The following is a 21296-nucleotide window of genomic DNA, read 5'->3' as shown; positions in this document are numbered from 1 at the left end:
AATGGCATTAATCAGTCCTTCCTATAAGCAACTGGTTGAGCTACTGTGTGTATGAGAAAAGGACAGACAGAGGGAGACGATACAGCTGTCACTACTGTTTCTAAATGACAAGACTGATTTTATATTATCATGGTGTAATTATTGGCATTACATATCACCTCTACATCTTATTTACATCTTGTTGTTCAGCCACTCGGTTGTGTCTGATTCTTTTCGACCCTGTGGACTGCAGCACGCCAGGCTTCCCTGTCCTTCACTAGCTCTCAGAGTTTGCTCAAATTCATGTCCATTGAGTTGATGATACCATCCAATCACCTCATCTTCTGTTGCCCTCTTTTCCTCCTGCCCTCAATCTTTCACAGCATCAGGATCTTTTCCAATGAGTTGGCTCTTTTACTTATACCTTGGGTTTGTGAGACATTACAGAAAAACCCAAACTTTTTGGCCTACCCAATAATACTCAAGAAGTTAATTTTTTTTTTTTTTTACAAACCTTAGGTTTGACAGATACTGAATTCTGTTTCCCAGTAACTCCTTCCTAGATCATGAGTGTATTTGTTTTTTATTGCCCTGTAACAAATTACTACAAATCTAGCAGCTTAAAGACACACATATTTATGATCTCACAGCTGCCACAAGTGCGCTGTGTCCTCTGCCCAAGGTCTCAGGAGCCTGCCATCAGCCTGTCACCTGGAGCTGGGGTCTCAGCCAGGCTCAGGGTCCTCAGCCAAGTTCACAGTGGTGGTGGTTTAGTTGCTAAGTCGTGTCGATTCTTTGCAAGCCTATGGACTGTAGCCCGGCAGGCTCCTCTGTCCATGGGTTTCCCAGGCAAGGATACTGGAGTGGGTTGCCATTTCCTTCTCCAGGGGATCCTCCTGACCCAGGGATCAAACTGCATCTCCTCCTTTGCAGGCGGATTCTTTACCACTGAGCCACCAGGGAAGCTCACCCAAGTTCACAGGGCAGAATTCATTCCATGAAGCTGTAACTCTCCCGGCAGTTTACATCTTCAGAGCCAGCCAGGGAGATAGAGAATATGCTGCTTAGAGTCTCTGACCTCTAGACCTTCTTTTAAACGGCTTGTCTGATTAGGTCAGACCCACCCACCATAATCTGTCTTTCGATTAACTTACAGTAACTGATTAGAGATCTTAATTACATCTGCAAAAATCCGTTCACCTTTGCCACATAACATAATGAAATCACAGCAATGATATCCTATCACCTTTGCCAGATCCTATTGGCTAGAAGCAAATTAAGGTCCTTCTCACTCTCAAGAGGGAGAGATTATACAAGAGCAAGGGGTCTTAGAGGTCATCTTCGAATCTGCCTCCAACAATAAGCTACTGGAGTATAGGAAGGTTGTGATACGTTTTTTGATGTGGCATTACATTTAGCAGAGTGATAGGCACACAGTAATTCATGGACACTGAAAACTTAGCGACTGACAATAAATTCAGATAGTAAATATATGAATATAATAAATTCATATTTTTAAAACTGGGGTATGGTTGCTTTACAATGTTGTGTTAGTTTCTGCTGTACAATGAAATGAATCAGCTATATATATACATATATCCCCTCCCTCCTGGACCTCCCTTCCAACACCCCCATCATCCCACCTCTCTAGGTCATCAGAGAGCACCAGGCTGAGCTCTCTGTGCTACACAGAGCTTCCTACTAGCTGTCTATTTTACACATGGTGTATATTTGTTGTTATTCAATCGCTAAGTCGTGTCCGACTCTGCAACACCGTGGACTGTGCAGCACACCAGGCTTCCCTGCCCTTCACTATCTCCTGGAGTTTGCTGAAACTCATGTCCATTGATTTGGCGATGTCATCCAACCATCTCATCCTCTGTCATCCCCTTCTCCTCCTGTCCTCAGTCTTTCTCAGTATCAAGGTCTTTTCCTGTGAGTCAACTCTTCACTTGAGGTGGCCAGATTATTGGAGCTTCAGCCTCAGCATCAGTCCTTCCAATGTATATTCGGGGTTGATTTCCTTTAGGATCGACAGGTTTGATCTCCTCGCTGTCCACGGGACTCTCAAAAGTCTTCTCCAGCACCACAGTTTGTCAGTCCTAATCCCCCAATTTACCCACCCCCAACCCCTTCCCCATGTCTCCAAGTACCTACAACTGTGTCTCTATTCCTGCCCTGAAAATAGGTTCATATTTTTAAGACACGAAGTTTCTTCCAGAGCACACTCTGGAAAAGGTCCTTTTTTCCCTCCATAGGTCTTCATGGGTTGGGATGGAGGGAAGTGTGACTAGTTACCGATCCAAAGTGTCTGTAGTTGAAAGGAAGGAAAAATGAGCTGGGAAAGTGAGGCTTCATTCCAGCTCCTCCTCTGAAAGCTGTGAGTGCTTCCTCAGCCTGGAAAGTGGAGGAAATAGTACCCGCCTTCCCTGGCAGGGTTGCTGAACAGGCAAAATGACGCTGGGCAGAGAGGGCTTTGAAAAAACAAGCTGTGGGTACAAAGGTTTTATTGTCCTGACGCAGATTGCTATGGAACTGGTGATTAATAATACACTGTTATCTCAAAAGGTGGATGTGTGATCACATAACCAAGATGGTTTTTTTTTTCTTTGTTTTTAATGATAAGCAGGGAGGCACTCTCAAGAGACAGCCCAAGTGTCTCCCAGAAACTGGGGGATCCCCTCTCTGAGCACACGTTAGAACCCCTTCTGAACTTCCTTCAAAGTTTTACCCCAAAGCTGCTATATAACACAGGGAGCTCTGTGATGACCTAGAGGGATGGGATCGGGGGGCAGAGGGAGGCTGAAGAAGGAAGGGATAAATGTATGCATATAGCTGATTCCCTTTGATGTACAGCAGAAACTAACACAACATTGTAAATCAATTATACTCCAAGTGAAGAAAACAAATAAGAAAAAGTTTTACCTCAAAGTTGAGCTCTAAATCAATAACCTCTTCTGCCTGGATGGACCTAGAGATGATCATACTAAGTGAAGTAAGTCAGACAGAGAAAGACAAATATCATATGATGTCACTTATACTGCTGCTAAGCTGCTGCTAAGTCACTTCAGTCGTGTCCGACTCTGTGCGACCCCAGAGACGGCAGCCCACCAGGCTCCCCGGTCCCTGGGATTCTCCCGGCAAGAACACTGGAGTGGGCTGCCATTTCCTTCTCCAATGCATGAAAGTGAAAAGTGAAAGGGAAGTTGCTCAGTCATGTCCGACTCTTAGCGACCCCATGGACTGCAGCCCACCAGATTTCTCCATCCATGGAATTTTTCCAGGGAAGAGTACTGGAGTGGGGTGCCATTGCCTTCTCCGGATGTCACTTATAAGTGGAATCTAAAAAATAAGATGCAGGTGAACTTATCTATAAAACAGAAACAAAACTACAGACTTGGAAAATAAACTGATGGTTACCAAAGGGAGAGTAGGGGAGGAGGGATAAATTAGGAGCTTGGGATTAACATAGACACATTACTATGTATAAAATAGACAATCAACAAGAGCCTACTGAATAGCACAGATAACTCTACTCAATATTTTATAATAATAATAATAACCTATATGGGGAAAGAATATGAAAAAGAATGGATATATGTATAACTGAATCACATTATTGGACACCTGAAACTAATAGAACATTGTAAATCAACTATACTCCAATATAAAATAAAAATTAAATTTAAAAACTCTCTTCCACAGCATCCGCAGCCAGATTGCACGGTCCCCTGGTCCTCTGTGTATCTGGACCTGGCACACTAATGAAGGGAGATAGACACTGGGGAGTCGGAGGCCAGCCCGAGTGGTACAGCTGCACAGAACCAATGCACATACAGTCCTGTCTGGGAAGACAGCTTTGCAGAGTAAGGGCCCGCTGAGCAGGCTTCCCTTCTCCAAGGAAAGAGTCGGCTACTAATGTGTTAAGATTCGATTAATGCAGGAAATAAACATATAATAAATAATAACAGTGTAATAAGCATGGTTGTCATTGCAATGGTTCTATCAGTTGAAAATATGAGATCTGGAGGATAGGTTTCTTAGGCTTATCTTGCTCTTATTTAAAAGAAACTGACATATGTAATTTATAAAACGGAAGGAAATTTTAAAAGAGTTGAATACTGACTCATTTTTCCCAGTTTAACCACTGCCTTGTTCTTTTGACTGAAAAAGGATGCTTATTTTTGTTTTTTAAGAACTGATATTTAGAGTCCAGGGCTTCCCAGGTGGCTCAGTGGTAAAGAATCCACCTGCCAATGCAGAAGACATGGGCTCAAAATCTAGGTTGAGAAGATTCCCTGGAGGAGGAAGTGGCAATCCACTCCAGTATTCTTGCCTGGGAAATCCCATGGACAGAGGAGTCTGGTGGGCTACAGTCCATGGGGTTGCAAAGAGGCGGACATGACTGAGCACGCGCGCACACACACACACACACACATTTAGAGTATTTTTCATGTCTTCCATCCCTAAGTTCCCCCAAGTCAATATTGCTGCTGCTACTGCTGCTAAGTCACTTCAGTAGTGTCCGACTCTGTGGGACCCCAGAGACGGCAGCCCACCAGGCTCCCCCGTCCCTGGGATTCTCCAGGCAAGAACACTGGAGTGGGTTGCCATTTCCTTCTCCAATGCAACCCAAGTGAAGTTGCTCAGTCATGTCTGACCCTCAGCGACCCCATGGACTGCAGCCTACCAGGCTCCTCTGTCCATGGGATTTTCCAGGCGAGAGTACTGGAGTGGGAAGTCCACATTACAGACACACAAAGCCATGCCTGGGTCCTAAACTCTCTGGGAAGTGACATGACTTAACCTCCATCCAGGGCTGTGGTCAAGCCAAACAAAACAAGCATGGAAAAGCAAAGAAGCATTTTTAATGATCTGGAAGCCAGCTCAGTTTATGATTTGCACACCTCTGAGCATTCAGTTCATGGAACCGTCCTAACAGCTTTATCTCAGTGTGATGTTGCTGACTCCTCAGAAAGAAAGTGTGAGAACCCAGATTATTACTCCCCGTGTACTTGTAGCAAGTTAAACAGCATTCTAGGACACAAAGCAATTTGAGTAACTTTCCTCACTTCAGATATTTTTGTATCTGAGATGCTTAAAACAGAATTTCTACATGACACAGGGCCATATCTGAACATGGCAAAGTAAGAAACAGGAAGCTAAACTTCTTGAAATAACTGCCTGGTCTGGACTCTGGACTCTCTTAGAATTTTCAAATGAGGAGATCTTGTCGTCTTAAGCCATGTTGACAAACTGATACCGTATTTTTAGCGTGCCTTGAATGGAAAACATGAAAGATATGTGAACAATATATTTCCAAATATGTCACATATTTATAAAACATAGTAAATGCATGACAGATTGAGTAGGATATGTGGAAAAAATAACAGCTGTGGCACACCCAATTTCTTAGCAAATTCATACACAACAAATGACATTCATATCCCATGTTTTGTAAAAATCTATTTTTTAAGCATTTTAGAAAAGGATGTAGGGAATGAAAACAAAAGTTTGCAGGAGAAAAATCACAAGATGGATGTAAATTTAAATGACATGTCACGTAATGATCATGTATAAAACTAGCTCGGAGTAGGTTACCCACTTTCCTCAGCATGCCATCTTTTGATGGAAATGATATTCAATAAAGCATTAAAAGTGATCTGCATTTTAAGGTGGCCTAAAATGTGAGACATGAGGGAAAGCCTATGGAAAGTTTCAGGATATAAAACAATTTGTGGGTCAATGTTGTTAAGATTTCCTTGGATGGAGTAAAATTGGCATCAGAAGGCATAGTTGGTTGGCACCAAGGACAAGATTGGCTTCTGAATTAAGAAAAGTCTGACCAGACACATCCTGGTAAGTTCTACAGCAGAGAATTAGCATGAGAAGCAGTAATTTTTAATATTTATTTATTTGGCTGCACCAGGTCTTAGTCACCACAAGCAGGATATTTCATTGTAGCATGTGGGATCCGGTTCCCCGACCAGGGATTGAACCCTGGCCCCCTGCATTGAGAGCATGGAGTGTTAGCCCTTGACCACCAGTGAAGTCCCGAGAAGCAGTGTTTTTAAGGGAATAGTTTTAGCAGTTTTGAGTATAATCGTGACAAAGCAACCTCTAAGGGTAATAGTATGAATTCCTTCTATTGCTAATACAGATATTTGTGCTTTCAAATGAGTTTTCTCATTTTCAAATCCATAATCTTATTTGAGCTGTGTAGCAAGTCTGGGAGGCCTGCAAGAAAGGTTTTATCATCTGCATTTTTCCTCTCAAAGAAACCAAGAGTTTGTGACTTCAAGGTCATGGTTAGAAAGAGGAGAAGCTAGTCCTAACAATGAGGATGTTTATTCTTTTAGGATCATACCTGGGAGAGATGGGGTTAGATATTTTTTTCCTTCCTCTTCTCTTTACTTTTGTTTTTCCCAAATTTCCTACAATGAACAAATATGATTTTAGAATGGTAAAATGACATTAAATGTTACACTTTTAAATATTTATATTAAAATCCCTACTCTCATGCTTTCCAGTCTACTTTCTTTTCTTGCGTTCCTACTTGAGGACTTTCTGTGCCATGCATGGCTGACCCTCCCCACAGGCAGGAAGAATTCGATTCAAAATGCAGGTCTTGATTGCTAGGCTGAGCTGGTGTTAGTCAATGTAGAACAGACCAGCCTGTGAGTATGGAGAACTAAATTTGCATCCTATTTTCTACAATGCTGGGAAGTTCCCTCCTATCTGTGTGCCCTAGTTTCCTGTTCTGTATCCTTTCTGCCAGATAGGAAGTGTTTCAAGATTCCAAAGCAAACATCGCTTTATCAAAGAAAGGTGATGCTAAAATTACATTCTTATGTGAGACTGTTAAAATGTTGAAATTCTGCAGTTGAGTCTTCTGCTTAGCCTTGGCCTCACTGAAAGGAGATTTTGGGTAGCAGGAGGGGGGCCTGAGAGGGCAGAGTGGGCGGGCATGGGAAAGGATGGGGGGGAGGGGCGGTGTCAGTTGAGTTGAAATTGACCTCATCAGCAGGCATCCCAAGCTTCCTCTGGTCCTTCCCTTGTAAGCAGTGCTCTAAAGGAACATTCCTGACTAATGGACATGCCACAGAAACTCATACAAGGGGACCATCTGATCTTAGTGTCACTGATAATAATAGACCAGGCCACTTCATGACCTTGGGCAATCAACTTAGCCTCTCAATTTCCCACTTTCTTTACCTGTAAATAAATGATCTCCCTGGGAGCTAAAGGATAATTGAGATCAAATTCCTGAAGGATGTTTAACTCCTTAGAATTCATCAGTTTTCACACTGGAGGAGCTTTTGGACTTTTCTGAAAATCTAATGAAAGGTGGGAGACTTCCAGAAAAATACGTATATAGCCATAAACTTTTCATATAAATTCATGAGGCTTATTGACTCCCCAGAGCTTAAATTTCCTTTGGGTTGGAAAAAAAAAAAAGCTTCACTATCTTAGAAGGAAAGTGTTTTAAATATGTCAAAGGTGAATCATGTGTCATTGCTATCACGTCACTGCCATCCGAGTGGACTTGATTCCTGAGTCTAATGTGCTGTATCATCATCATTATATTCATCTCATTATTATTAAAAAACAACTCTATCTCCATTGGTGCTCATCCTTCCCTTTCACCCCACCCCCATTTTTATTATTATTTAGACTCTGAAAGTCTTGGAATGAGGGAAGCTTTTGCTGTTGGTCTTCTGTGTAAGATTTCACATCAGTTCCTTCCATCTAAGTATGACCTAGAAAATAAAGAAGAATGTGCATAATTGAACTGAGCTTTTAAAATGGGTTCTTCTTTATCACTCTTGGACAGTTAAAATTGCCGTGCCTGAGAAAGAGAAAATGCAAAAGTGGCCCCTTAGCCCATTATAGAGGACACTTGACATAAGCATTCAATCCAAGGCTGATTAAAATTTGCATAATTCATCTTATTATTTATTCTAAAATAATTGAAAAGCAGTGGTCTTGAAGATAGAATTTTTCAAAAGCAGTATTTTACGCAGAGGTTTTAAAAGGAATCAGCCCATTTATTCGATAATGAAAAAAATCATTATTTTCACATTCCCACCTAATGTCTTCTGTTTTCTTCCATCTTCATTTAGCTCAGCTGGGAATTAGGCATATTCCTTAGTTATGCTTTAAAAAAACTAATAGTATGAAATAATAGTATCTTTTGTCGACAACTGGCCTTATTCTATGGAAAGACACCTGAATGCATTTTTAGGTGCTGCTTAGCTTTGTGTTGGTCTTTCCTTCCTTTGCCTCCCTCGTTTTTGACACAATGTATAGGTTTTCAGCACACCAGAATCTGGGGTTCTGTCTCAGTCTCTGTATACATATTTTTTCCTTTACTATCTTCTATAAAAGGAGCTTGCTATTGATTGCAGCTGACTGAGCCGCTTGAGTTGATATCCAAGCAACGCTAACCCAGAGAGGGATTAGCATTACATCAGCCGCCCGGCGAGGGAGCCTGGCAGCCGGCCCGCCTGTAAAAACGGAACGCGTTTGCGTCACTGATCCCTTGGTAATGCTTCTTGGAGCCTTGTCAGCTGTCCCCTGAGGTTGTTTCCTTAATATGTCAACAGACATTCCTGAATCTTTCATGCCGAATGGTTCTTTTCCTTTTCCAAAAACACTTAGATGACCCAGCAGCTGGTGCCTCCTGTTGCTGGAATCTTTCAAAATGTAATTTTTTTTTCATGAAATAGGTGTTTTTGTTCCGTTCCAAACATTCGAGGGGGATTTAGGAAGGTTTCGATTTCTGCTTCTCCACGTTAGAGAACCTATTTTTGAAGAAACAGGGCAGCCAGTTTAGGGCAGAGAGCTGTTTCTCTGCTTTTATCATCCCTGGGAAAAGCCTTTATTCCCTCACCAGCTTATCCAAACCCTCCAATTACCCTGTGACCTTGTGACCTTTCGTAGAGCAAAATGGCTGGTTGAAAGACCCAGCTGAAATTTGCCTCCATTTGTGATTTGCTCTCTGATCTTGCTTTAAGAAAGTCAGCCAGACCTTGTGGGCAGTGACCTTGAGCAGCCCCTGCATGCTGAGAGCCACAGATAAGAAAGATGTGTCAACCACTGCCCACGTGATACCTATTTCCTCATTTTCCCCACGTCATTATTTGCTGATCTGGTAACTTGATCTCCACTTTCATCCTGGAATATTTTACTTTGAAGAATACCATAGCCAAGACCCTGGTGCTGGAAAAGATTGAAGGCAAGAGGAAAAGGGGGCAACAGAGGGTGAGATAGTTGGATGTCATTACCGACTCAATGAACATGAGTTTGAGCAAGCTCCAGGAGCTAATGAAGGACAGGGAAGCCTGGCATGTTGCAGTCCATGGGTTTGCGAAGAGTCAGACACAACTGAGCGACTGAACAACAACAACAAATAGCCAAGTGGATAAGAGAGCCTCCAGCTAACACCCCTGCCTTCTCTCTTTCTGAAAAGTGAGCAGAGCTCCTTGAAGTTCAAGGAGCTTCCCCTGCACAATAACCCTCCAGATTGTTATGCAGTGGCTATAGCAGTTAATCACGGTCAATAGTTGGAACACCGTAAATTTGGAGAGAAGTCATTTGGTTGGTGGGGAGGGGCATTGTTATTAAGTTCACTTAATCATGAGTGACGATGTTGGAGGATTTGGGGGAAAAGCCACTTCCGCTTGTGTGAGCATCAGTCTCCACCGTGGAGGGGCGCCTTTCATCACCAGCTCCCGGGGAGGTCGTAGGTCTGGTCCTCTGGAAATGCACTGAGAGCCCTGAGAGTTTTGTGGCTCTGAAATCTGCCTCTGAGCAGGGCTGTGGAGGATGCCACTTCCTCCTGCCAGTGGATGGAACAATCCCCCTTCTGTTCTATAATCCCTGTGCCCTTGGTGCACAGCCTCCTGGGAACTCGGCCATCATCCCCACTGAAGAAGGTCCCCTGGTTCACAGGAAAAGAATGGAAATGGGGCTGCCCAGGAGGGGAGACATTTAGAATCACTGGGTCTTAGCACTGAAAGGAATTTTTAGAGACTGAGTGAAACCCAAGCTCCTCATTCATTTTGAGAATGAGAAATACGAAATCCAGAGAAGTTGAATGACTTTGCTGGTACAGCCAAGTTGGTGTCAGGGCTAAGAACTGGTCTCACTGCCCAGGTCTGTGTCTTTCTCAGCATGACTGCCTGCTCTCCTCCGGGGTCAGTCCAGGGGTTAGACCATGGTCCTCTTTGCCAAGTGCAGTGCCCTGTCCAGTGGAATGTGAAGCCCAAGGACCATTGAGGCTATGGGCAGTGTGGATGTGAGCAGTAAGGATGAAATTCAACTCCGGGTGGGGTCGGGGCGGGGGTCATCTGCACCCACATCTCTCTCCTCCTTGCTTCACTGGGTACCCACAGAAGAGCTCTCTGGTCTGCACTCCACTTGGATCAGCAGGAGCCCATGGTCCCCAGACTGCACTTGTCCCCTGGTAGGACTGGAGAGGCAGCAAGGGAGCCCAGCAGTCACCACAGGGCCAGAGACAGAGAACCTGGGTGGTGCTGAGACCGCCTTGAACTAGACTCTCACTCTCTTTCCCTTGAGAGCCAAGCGGGAAAATAGCATAACTGTGTATAAGGCAGTGGAAAAAAGATGTGTTAACCCTCACCCAGAGCTTGTACATCCAGAATCAGTTTTCTCATCCTTTTCTTCCCTTTTGCCAAACTCCATACATCCCCCATGGGCTGAGATGCTGTGAAGCTGGCCAAGCCTGGTGGCTACGATTCAGAGCAAAGATTTTGGGGTCCAACCTCCTGAGTATCCACCTAGCCTCTGCCACTTGAGCGCTGTGTGATTTCGAGCAGGATTTTATTTTCTGGAAGCCTCAGTTTCCTCATCTGGAAAATGGACACCATGCCAGTTAGTTCAAGAAATACCCGAAGGCTTAAATAAGAGGAAGTTTGCAGTGGATTTGGCTAAGTGCCTGGCATGAAAGTGATGGGTACACCTCAACTGCTGTTGCTGTCAGCACATAGAGAACTTCACCAGACAGAATTCATAAGAGAATTTACTTTATTGTTTTTTAAAGCGTTCTCTTCGATGTGGACCATTTGTAAAGTCTTTATTGAATTTGTTGCAATGTTGTTTCTGTTTTTATGTTTTGTTTTCTTGGCTAAGAGGCATGTGGGATCTCAGCTGCGTGACTAGGAATTGAACCTGCCCCCACTGCAATGGGAGGTGAAATCTTAACCACTGGATCACCAGGGAAGTCCCAGGAGAAAATTTAGAAGGACAGATCTTTGCAGTTAGCAAGTGAGACTGCATCAGTCATCAACATCTGGTCTTGGTGAAAAGGAAGGGCAGCTGCAGACAAGGAGACCGACTGGTGGAAACAATACAGATAACCTGCACCTTGCTGCTGCTGCTGCTGCTGCTGCTAAGTCACTTCAGTCGTGTCCAACTCTGTGCGACCCCATAGACAGCAGCCCACCAGGCTCCTCTGTCCCTTGGATTCTCAAGGCAAGAACACTGGAGTGGGTTGCCATTTCCTTCTCCAATGCATGAAAGTGAAAAGTGAAAGTGAAGTCGCTCAGTCGTGTCCGACTCTTAGTGACCCCATGGACTGCAGCCTACCAGGCTCCTCCATCCATGGGACTTTCCAGGCAAGAGTACTGGAGTGGGTGTCATTGCCTTCTCCGGACCTACACCTTGATGGGGCTACATATCAACATTGATCCCTTATAGAGGGTGGAGCCAGCCTGTCCTAGCTGGGGAACCCCAAATTCTGCTTTCAGTGACCTACAGCCCTAGCTGGGGGCACCTAGGTCTAGCAAGCAGTCCAACCATAGGGCATGACTGCAGGGAAAAGAGAGAAGCAGCACAGAAGAATGGGGGACTTCCCTGGTGATCCAATGGTTCGAATCCAACTTCCAATGCAGGGGACGTGGAGTCCATCCATAGTCAGGGAACTAAGATTCCTTACGCCCGGAGGCAACTAAGCCCCGGAGCCACAACCACTGAGCCCATGCGCCACAAGAGAACCTCAGGCGCTGCAACTAGAGAAAAGCCTGCATGCCGCAACTAAGACCCAGCACAGCCAAAAATAAAAATAAAAAAAGGAATGGTGGCATTCTCATGGCTGTGGTGCAGAGAGGGTTTGACTGATCTCTGAGAAGAGGACCTAGTGTTTTTCACTATCACTATATTCCGGATGCAAACATATTCTCGGGCAGGAGAATAGTCCCTAAAGGACTGGTCTACCAATTAAGAGTGAGAAACTCTTTAGAGTCACGCCTGGACTTCCTCGAACATTCCTCGTGCACACACTCACGGACACAGACGTGCATACAGGGTGCCTGACCGAGGGGCGGGGGGACCCAGCATTTGTGGGTCTATACTATGCTGGTCAGCGCTCCCTGGGGTCCTTAGTACCTGGAGAAGTGATAGAAGAGGCGAGGACTGGCCTCACTGCACCAAGGATCAGCTAAATGAACCTGCTACCCAGAGTTTTCCTTTCCCTGCAGAGGGACTGGGGCTGAGAGAGTGGAACACAGGAAAAACCGGAATGTCCCCATTTTCCTTCCCCAGTGTCTCTCTGGCGGTCATGACAACAGAAAGGGGGCTGACGGGAGTGGATCAATCTTTCTCTGGCTCTGGAATGAGTCATTTGGCAAATAGCTTCATGTGGAAGTTACAAAACCTCTAGGGTCACCTATGGAAACCCCAGTCTTCAGAAACCACAGCAAGGTTTCTGTTTTGTTTTGTTTTGTTTTTTGCTGTTGAGCCCACTTCCGCAGCGGCAGGGATACAGGCGAATCACAAACCGCACACCAACCGCGCACATGCATCCCACCTGCGGATGGATACACGGCCTTCGGCCTGGGGGACCCCGGATGTTCCCTTCCGTCTGCCATTACAGGTTCTTTTGTGTGTTGCCTCTTGGGTCTCTGTTGTACTAATTTGTCCCGGCCACACCCAAGATGGGGGGTGGGTGCTGCTACGGTCCTCTGAAGGGCCTTTCCTGTGGGGTCAGGAGAAAGCTTTTACTATAGGCATGTTTTAAGGGGGAATTTTCTTGCTTTGTGTTCCCTACGCAGATTTTAAGGGTTTCCTTTACCCCCTTGGGGATAAAAATCATTACAAGAAAAACCCACAAAACTTTTGACGCCTGTGGTATTTCTGCTCTTTGGGCTGTTGCTGCTGCTGCTGCTAAGTCGTTTCAGTCGTGTCCAACTCTGTGCGACCCCATAGACGGCAGCCCACCAGGCTCCCCGTCCCTGGGATTCTCCAGGCAAGAACACTGGAGTGGGTTGCCATTTCCTTCTCCAGTGCATGAAAGTGAAAAGTGAAGTCACTCGTCGTGTCCGACTCTTTGCGACCCCATGGACCTACCAGGCGCCTCCGTCCATGGGATTTTCCAGGCAAGAGTACTGGAGTGGGGTGCCATTGCCTTCTCCGCTTTTGGCTGTTAGTCTATTGAAATTTTTTTTGAAACAAAATAGCTCACGATTTTTCAATAGCCACCTTCTATCCCAGTGGCTGCCACGTATACAAATTCAGTCACTCAGGAAGTATTTTTGAGCATTGCCTGAGTTTGCTGAGTATATAGCTTTGAACAACACTGATACATTTCTTGGTTTCAGGAAGCTAACATCACAGTAATAACTAAAAAACCTTCACAGATATGCTATGAAATGATACTAGAATTAAGGCCAGATGAAGACCCACTTAAACTTAATGGCCTACCTTTATTAATATATATGTAACTGTTGTTCTCAAGTCATTGTTCGTGTACACAGGGGCTTACCTTGTGGCTTAGTTGGCAAAGAATCTGCCTGCAATACAAGAGACCAAGTTCCATACCTGGGTCGGGAAGATCCGCTGGAGAAGGAAATGGCAACCCACTTCATGTATTCTTGCCTGGGAAATCCCTTGGACAGAGGAGCTTGGCAGCATACAGCCCATGGGGTCGGAAAGAGTTGGACACGACTTAGGGACTAAAGGTACCTACCTACTAGTGTACATAGATATACAACAGGCATCCCCCGAACGTTGCAGGGAGAGGGAGCTGTGTCACTGAAAATTCTGGACTCTGTGAATTCTCCTACAGTGATGACAAAGGCTTAGGTGCAAGGTTGAAAAGGGACCACCCAACCTGTGGAAAAAAAAAAATGGGTTTTGCTGAAGCTTTACCTTGGAAAAGGACTTAGAAGTAAATACCATTTAAACAGTTCGTTTTTCTTTAGAGACATAGAAAACAGCTATTTAAATAGACTGCTGATTTTGTGAATCTGCTGATTTTAATTGGCAGCTCATCCATGTATTCATTTATTGTATACCAAGGCACTGTGCTTTATGACAGAAACACGAAGTTTATAATAAGACATGGTCTCTGCCCTCCTGAAGCTTATAATCCTGTAAGAAAAGCAGACATGGAAGCAATCTAGTAGGTGCTATGTTGAGGTGAGAGCGGGGATGGAGTCCACCCTGCATGAGCAAGGCAGTGGGAGGGTCATCAAAAGAAGACATCTCAACAGTGTCTTCAGCACAGGTTTAAAGATGCCTCTTTTAAGAGCTGGTACCTTTTCTGCATCCTTGTCTTTTTTTGTTAGTTTCTTTGCTACATGGCATGTGGTGTCTTAGTCTCCCAAACAGAGATTAAACCCACACCCTCTCCACTGAAAGCACAGAGTCTTAACCGCTCGACCACCAGGGGAGTCCCACACTGTCCTTTTCTCTGTGATGTTTGTCTATGGTAGCTGTAAGGAATTTGGCTGCATGATCCATACACCAATAAACAACTCTACCAGCCCTTAGATAGAGTAAGCTGCTTAGTATTCTATTTTGTGCAATCAGAGATTAAATTCCAAATTCACTGGCACCCGAAGATGAAACAGCTAATTATATACAGTAATTGCATTTAAAATCCATGCCTTTGAATGACTGATGAAATCTCTTTTAAAAGCTCCTAAAACTCAGTATGCCCAGCAACCAACTGGGAAGAAGTGGCAGTAAGTTTTTAGTCTTGTAATGTGGGTATGGTGCCATGCTCTTTCACCCCTGTGCTTTCCTTGAATTCAGCCTGCGCATTTAAAGACTACTTTTGTCCAAGAGGAAGAAGTAAAATTGTCTTTGTTTGCAGATGAAATTATATTATATATAGAAAACCCTAAAGACTCCAGCAAAAATTGTTAGAACCAATAAACAAATTCAGTGAAGTTGCAGGATATAAAATCAATATACAAAAATCAGTTCAATTTCTCTACAGCAACAATCTTTCAGAGAAACTAAGAAAACAATTACCTTGACAATAGCATCAGAAAACATAAAATACCAAGGAAGTGAAAGAACTGTCTACTGAAAACTATTAAACATTGATGAAAGAAATTAAGGGAGAAACAAATAAATGAAGTAGAAGAATTAATATTGTTTAACATTTATTTAAACTTTATTTTTAAACCTAGGAATCTACAGATTCTGTGCAATCCCTATCAAAATACTGATGGCATTTTTCACAGAACTAGAACAAACAATCCGAAAATTTCTGTGGAACCACAAAAGATCCTGAATAGCCAAAGCAATCTTGAGAAAGAAGAACAAATCTGGAGGCACCATCCATCCTGATTTCAAACTACAGTTGACCTTGCACAACACACAAGGTGCCAGCCCTTTACACAACTGCAAAGCTGCATGTGGCTTTACAGTCAGCCTTCCTCTTCACCCAGAGTTCAGTAGCCTTGGAGTCTACCAACCAGGGATCAGATTGCATTCTACTGCAATTCATATCTATTGAAGAACATCTGTGTTTAAGTTGACTCATGTAATTCAGACTCCTGTTGTTCAAGGGCCACCAGTATATTACAAAGCTATTATAATCAAAACAGCATGGTATTGGCATTAAGAACAGACACATAGATTAAAGAAACAGCATAGACAGCTCAGAAATAAACCTATGCTGTGCTGTGCTGAGTCGCTCAGTCATGTCTGACTCTTTGCGACCCCGTGGACTGTAGTCTGCCAGGCTCCCCTGTCCATGGACTTTTAAGAATACTGAAATGGGTAACCATTCCTTTCTCCAGGGGATCTTCCCAGCCCAGAGATCGAACCCATGTCTCCAGAATTGCAGGCAGATTCTGTACCATTTGAGCCACCATGGAAGCCCAGGGAAAAGATAACCTTTTCAAAAAATGGTGCTCTAAAAACTAGATTTCTTCATGCAAAAGAATGGCACTGAATTCCTATCTTACATCATACACAAAAATCACCTCAAAATGGATTAAACACTTAAGTATCAGATGCAAAACCATAAAACTTATAGAATAAATTTAATAGAAAAAGCTGTTAACCTTTGTCTTGGGTATGATTTTTTTTTTTAACACTGAAAGTAAAGGCAACAAAAGCAAAAATAAACAAGTGGGACTATATCCAACTAAAAAGCTCCTGCACAGCAAAGGAAACCACCAACAAAATGAAAAGTCATCTGTGGAATGGAAGAAAGTATTAGCAAACCATATATCCAATAAAATATTTGCAAACCATATATCCAATAACTGTATATCCAAAAAATAATAACATCAAAATTATACAAAGAACTCACACAACTCAATAGCAAGAAGCCAAATAACCCAATTTTTAAAATGGGAAAGGGATATGATTAGATGTTTTTCCAGAGAAGATAGTCTCATGGCCAGCAGGTGCATGAAAAGATGCTCAAATCACTAATCATCAAAAATCAAAACCACAGTGAGATATCACTTCACATTTGTTTTCTGTTATCAAAAAGACAGGTGATAACAAATGCTGGTGAGAACGTGGAGTAAAGGGAACCCTCATACACTGTTGGTGGAGACTGGACCAGCTGCTATCAAAAACAGTATGGAGATTTCTCAATAAATTAAAAATAGACTTACCATCTGATCCATCAATCCCACTTCTGGATATACATCCAAAGAAAGCAGAATCATTATTTCAAAGAGATATCTGTACACCCATTTGCATAATAGCCAATAACATTATTCAGAATAGCCAAAGTATATAAACAACCTATGTGCTTGGATGAATGGATAAAGAAAATGTATACACACACACTATGGAATATTATTCAGCTTCAAAAAAGAAAATCTGCCATTTGAAACAGCATGGATGGATCTTGAGGGCGTTATGCTAAGTGGAATAAGTCAGACAGAGAGAGACAAACGCTGCATAAGATCACTTATATATGGGATCTAAAGAGAGAGAAAAAAAAAAAAAACACCGATTACATAGAAACAGAGTAGAATGGTGATTGTCAGGACTGGGGAGGGAAATGGGGAGAGGTTAGTAACAGGGCACAACCTCTCAGGTATAAATGAGTAAGGGGACTTTCCTGGTGGCCCAGTAGTTAAGACTGTGTGCACCCACATCAGGGGGTGTGGATTCGATCCCCAGTCCGGAAACTAAGATCCCACATGCCACACAGCATGGTCACACACAAGAAGAAAGAAATAGTGAGATAACCTATATCTATAGTTAAGATAAGATGTAATAGGTAATCTATAGTAGGCATAGATTGTAGCAAGATGACATGAATTTATAATAATTGTGTAATTTCATGATAGCATGATAGCCAATTTTTGTTAATATTTTAAGTTTCTTATGTAATCGTGGTTTACACTTCAAACATCTATAATTTACAGCATTTTAAATCTTTCAAATAAATACTTAAGACTCTGGGGTATTCTTACTCATAACCTGAGTCACTGGTTATTAAAATGGATTCAGTCACGTATTAGAATGTATTTATAGAATCCATGCTTACTATAAACACCACAGGAGGGGAAGGGACACAGAATATACCCAGGGCCTGCACTCAGGCCAGAGCTTCTGCTGGGGAGCTCAACTCAGGAAGTGGTGGTGTGTTTGGAAGACATTCAGTTTAGTTTTCTCCAAACTTGATGGTTAGTTGAAGCTTTTGGAATTGTTTCAGTTGGATGGAAAACGGAGGAAGTTATGTCAGATGAATCATTTCCCTGTGTGTTGCTTTACAGAATCACTTCCCCTGAATAATTAATAAAAGATTGACAGGAAGAATGTCCCCGGAATAACTGGCAGGCAGTTTCAGCGGGGGAACTTTTATTTTTCTCAAACTGAGCACTTAGTTTTTGCCATTTGAGGATTTTAGACAGACACGGAGGTAGCCATAGAGCATCTTCAGAGCAGCTCCCAGTTAGAACAGGGCATGTGGATTCCTGGAGAAGCACTTTCGTCCTTTTACCCTGAAGACCCCTGGAAATCAGCCTTGGCTTTGGGAAGAGCCCTGCCCCATTCTCTAGGAGACTCTCCAGCATCGCCTGTTCCACACACTGGTTTTGGCATTTTGTGGCCATGACCAGCAACTTTACAATGAGATGAAGTTTCCAGTTTCTAAGCAAATAAGTCAGGCAGTGCAAATTCAAAGGGTATAAGGATTTTCTTTCTTTCTTTTTTTTTTTTTTTTTGCTGTTTTTACATAAGACGGTGCCAAAAGTTTTCAAGGACTATACAGGAATCCTAAGTCCCATTTGGTCAAAACACACTCGGAGCTCACACTATGTTGAATTGCCCAGAATCCTACAAACACACATGGGGACAAGAGAAATATCTGCTTTCTGGGTCAGAATGCTCCCCCTCTTTTTCTTTCCTGTACTTCTCATGTTTTTGCTTTTCCACTAATTTTATGCTTTCTTGCCACTATACTCCCATATCTGTATTACTTTAGCCAAAGAGCACTGGCTGATTCAGCAGCCATGCTGATATCCATTGCAACTTTATTAATAATCTTGATAATATTAATACAAAAAATATAGCTCTGGTACTAATTAGGTGGATGACCTCCCACAAGGCATTTAGACGCTTTGCACATCAGTTTCCGGATCAGGTTAGAATATTTTTAGTTGTTTCAATGTCTACATGCTACAGTTCTGAAGGACCTAGGTGGGCTTGGGGCAGGACCATTCACAGATTGATGAGAACATAACCAAGGGCTCCCTGGATGTCACTCCGGACACTCTGCCTCTCTGTGCCTCCTGCCTCTCCTCTCTCCCTGAAACTAATCTGTCTTTCAGCCTATGCGTAATGAGGAGAACAGTATGGGGGATGCTTTGGGGCACATGGGGTTTCTCAATTCCCCCCTGGGGCCACCAGGTGAGAGATATAGCTTTTCAGGTGCTCTGGACCATTCTTGGTGATTTAGACACATCCCTGCTTAGAGCAGATTGCTTCTCCTAATCTGAGACCTGCCCCCCAACCTTGCAATGTTCATCAACTTTTTTCAACATGGTTGAAAATTTTACTATTTTGAGTCCATAAAACCGTAACAGAGTATTTCACCATTTACCTGGTTAATTTCACGTACAGTGGATTGTTCTTTCTCATCGCAGTCAGGATTTTTTTTTTGCCTCTGGGAAGTCACCTCCTGCCAGACCACTGTGGGCTAAGGCCCTGGGGAGATGCTTCATGTTCAGTCTTCTGAGGGGACAAACCTCCACTGGGCATACCTCCGGGGCAGGAGCCAAGATGACTACAGTAAGTCCCCTACACGTGAACCTTCTCTTTGTGAACTTTCAAAGATGCGAACATGTGTTTCCACGTCCAGTCACGTAAGTTAGTTCACATGTCTGGTGTGCATGCACTTGCGTTGCCTATAAGTGGTTGTGCTTTTGGGTACTTTACAGTACTGCGTAGAGTACAGTAGGGTAGTATCCTTATTTCAAGCCCAGGGTGTCCGAATGCAGGCTTAAAAGCAGCGGTGATATGGCCGGTAGTGCTAAGGAGCACCAGCTATTGAACTATACCACTGTGCTTTTCAAGGTACTGGACTGTAAGATGAAAAACGTTCCTTAACTTTTTGTGCTTTTCTTAATGTATTTTGTGTGAAAAGTATTATAACTCTATTACAGTACACTACTATATAGTCGATTGTGTTAGTTGGGTACCTAGGCTAACTACGAACAAACTGGACTTCAGAATGAGCTCTTGGAATGGAACCGGTCCATACGTAAGGGATTTAATGTATTTCACACAAGAGCCGAGGTGCCTTAGCTAAACCCTATCACCCCATGGCTGCCCATCTACAACACGGTGCTAAAAGGGGACCCACCTCTCCAGGGACTGTGGGCACCCTTGAACTGATTATCTGTAGCAGGACGTGACTGCTAAGTATTATTATAGTAATAGAGAAAGAGCCTGCATTAGCATTTTTAAGCCCTGGGGACACTTGAAAATCAGATACTCTCAGAGCTGCTGGTAATGGCTGCCTGAGAGCTGGGGAACCAGCTTCTTCACCATCCCCAAGCCGCCAGCATTTAACTCATCACGATGCAGAGCAATTTGGGTGACATCAGTTGGGAAGGGGGCTGTGGAGCTGGAAGGGGTGGTAATTAAAAAAAAAAAAATTCTTGTCTATATGTTCATTTAATCAACAAATAACTGAATGTCAGTGTTTGCTCCTGGCAGGGGGGCGGCCCCCTGCAGCGCAGCAGGCAGCCTCTGGAAAGCGAGGGGCAATTCTGAGGGTGGGGGCTATTCCCAAGCTGACAGAAAGCAGCAGGATCCCTGGGGCAGATAGATGATACAAGTGCTCGGGATTCTCAGAGCCCTGGCACAGAGCCTGGCACCCTGTAGACGCCGCAAAATATTTATGGAATAGATGGATAAATGAATAAAAAAAAAAGAAGAAGGAAGGTCCAAATGGAGTGGAGAGATAAATCCAGTCAAGTCAGAGGTGGCAAAGCCCAGGAGAAATGACCACATGCCAGGGTGTGGAGCCTCAAAGGGAGAGCCCGATGGTGGCATGGGAGCACATGTTCACATCTTTGAAAGTAAACAAGCGGGTTCACATGTAGGGGACTTACTGTCGTCATCTCAGCTCCTATCCTGGGTTCTAGGGGACAGACGGACAGGGAGACAGAAGTGCAGCCAGGCCCTGGGAAATGAATGGAGCCGAGGAGCTCCTCTGAGCAGTGGTGTTGAACCCTCTGGGCACCGGCCTAGGAAACTTGTTCCCTCTCTGTCCACATATGGGCCACACCCTGCCGCCCCCAGCTTCTCTCCTGAGGTAGGTGCTTCCCAGCGTCTCCATCAGCAGTTTCTGACTCATCCTTTCATTTCTATCCTTGCTGTATGTTTTATAAACAAATTTTTATTTAATCCTTAAAGCCATGATTTGGTGGTTGACACTGGCCCAGGTTTTCAGATGAGCAGCTGAGGCTCAGAGAGGTTAAGTCACTTTCCTGAAGTCACACAGCCAGCACAGGTGGGAGCTAGGAGATGAACCCAGATCTATCTGGCTTCAAGGCCGGGATTTGTTTTCCCCACCAAGGCAT

This window comes from Bos javanicus, chromosome 28, assembly GCF_032452875.1.
Source record: "Bos javanicus breed banteng chromosome 28, ARS-OSU_banteng_1.0, whole genome shotgun sequence".
NCBI lineage: Eukaryota > Metazoa > Chordata > Mammalia > Artiodactyla > Bovidae > Bos > Bos javanicus.
Note: the sequence above shows the minus strand (reverse complement) of the source record.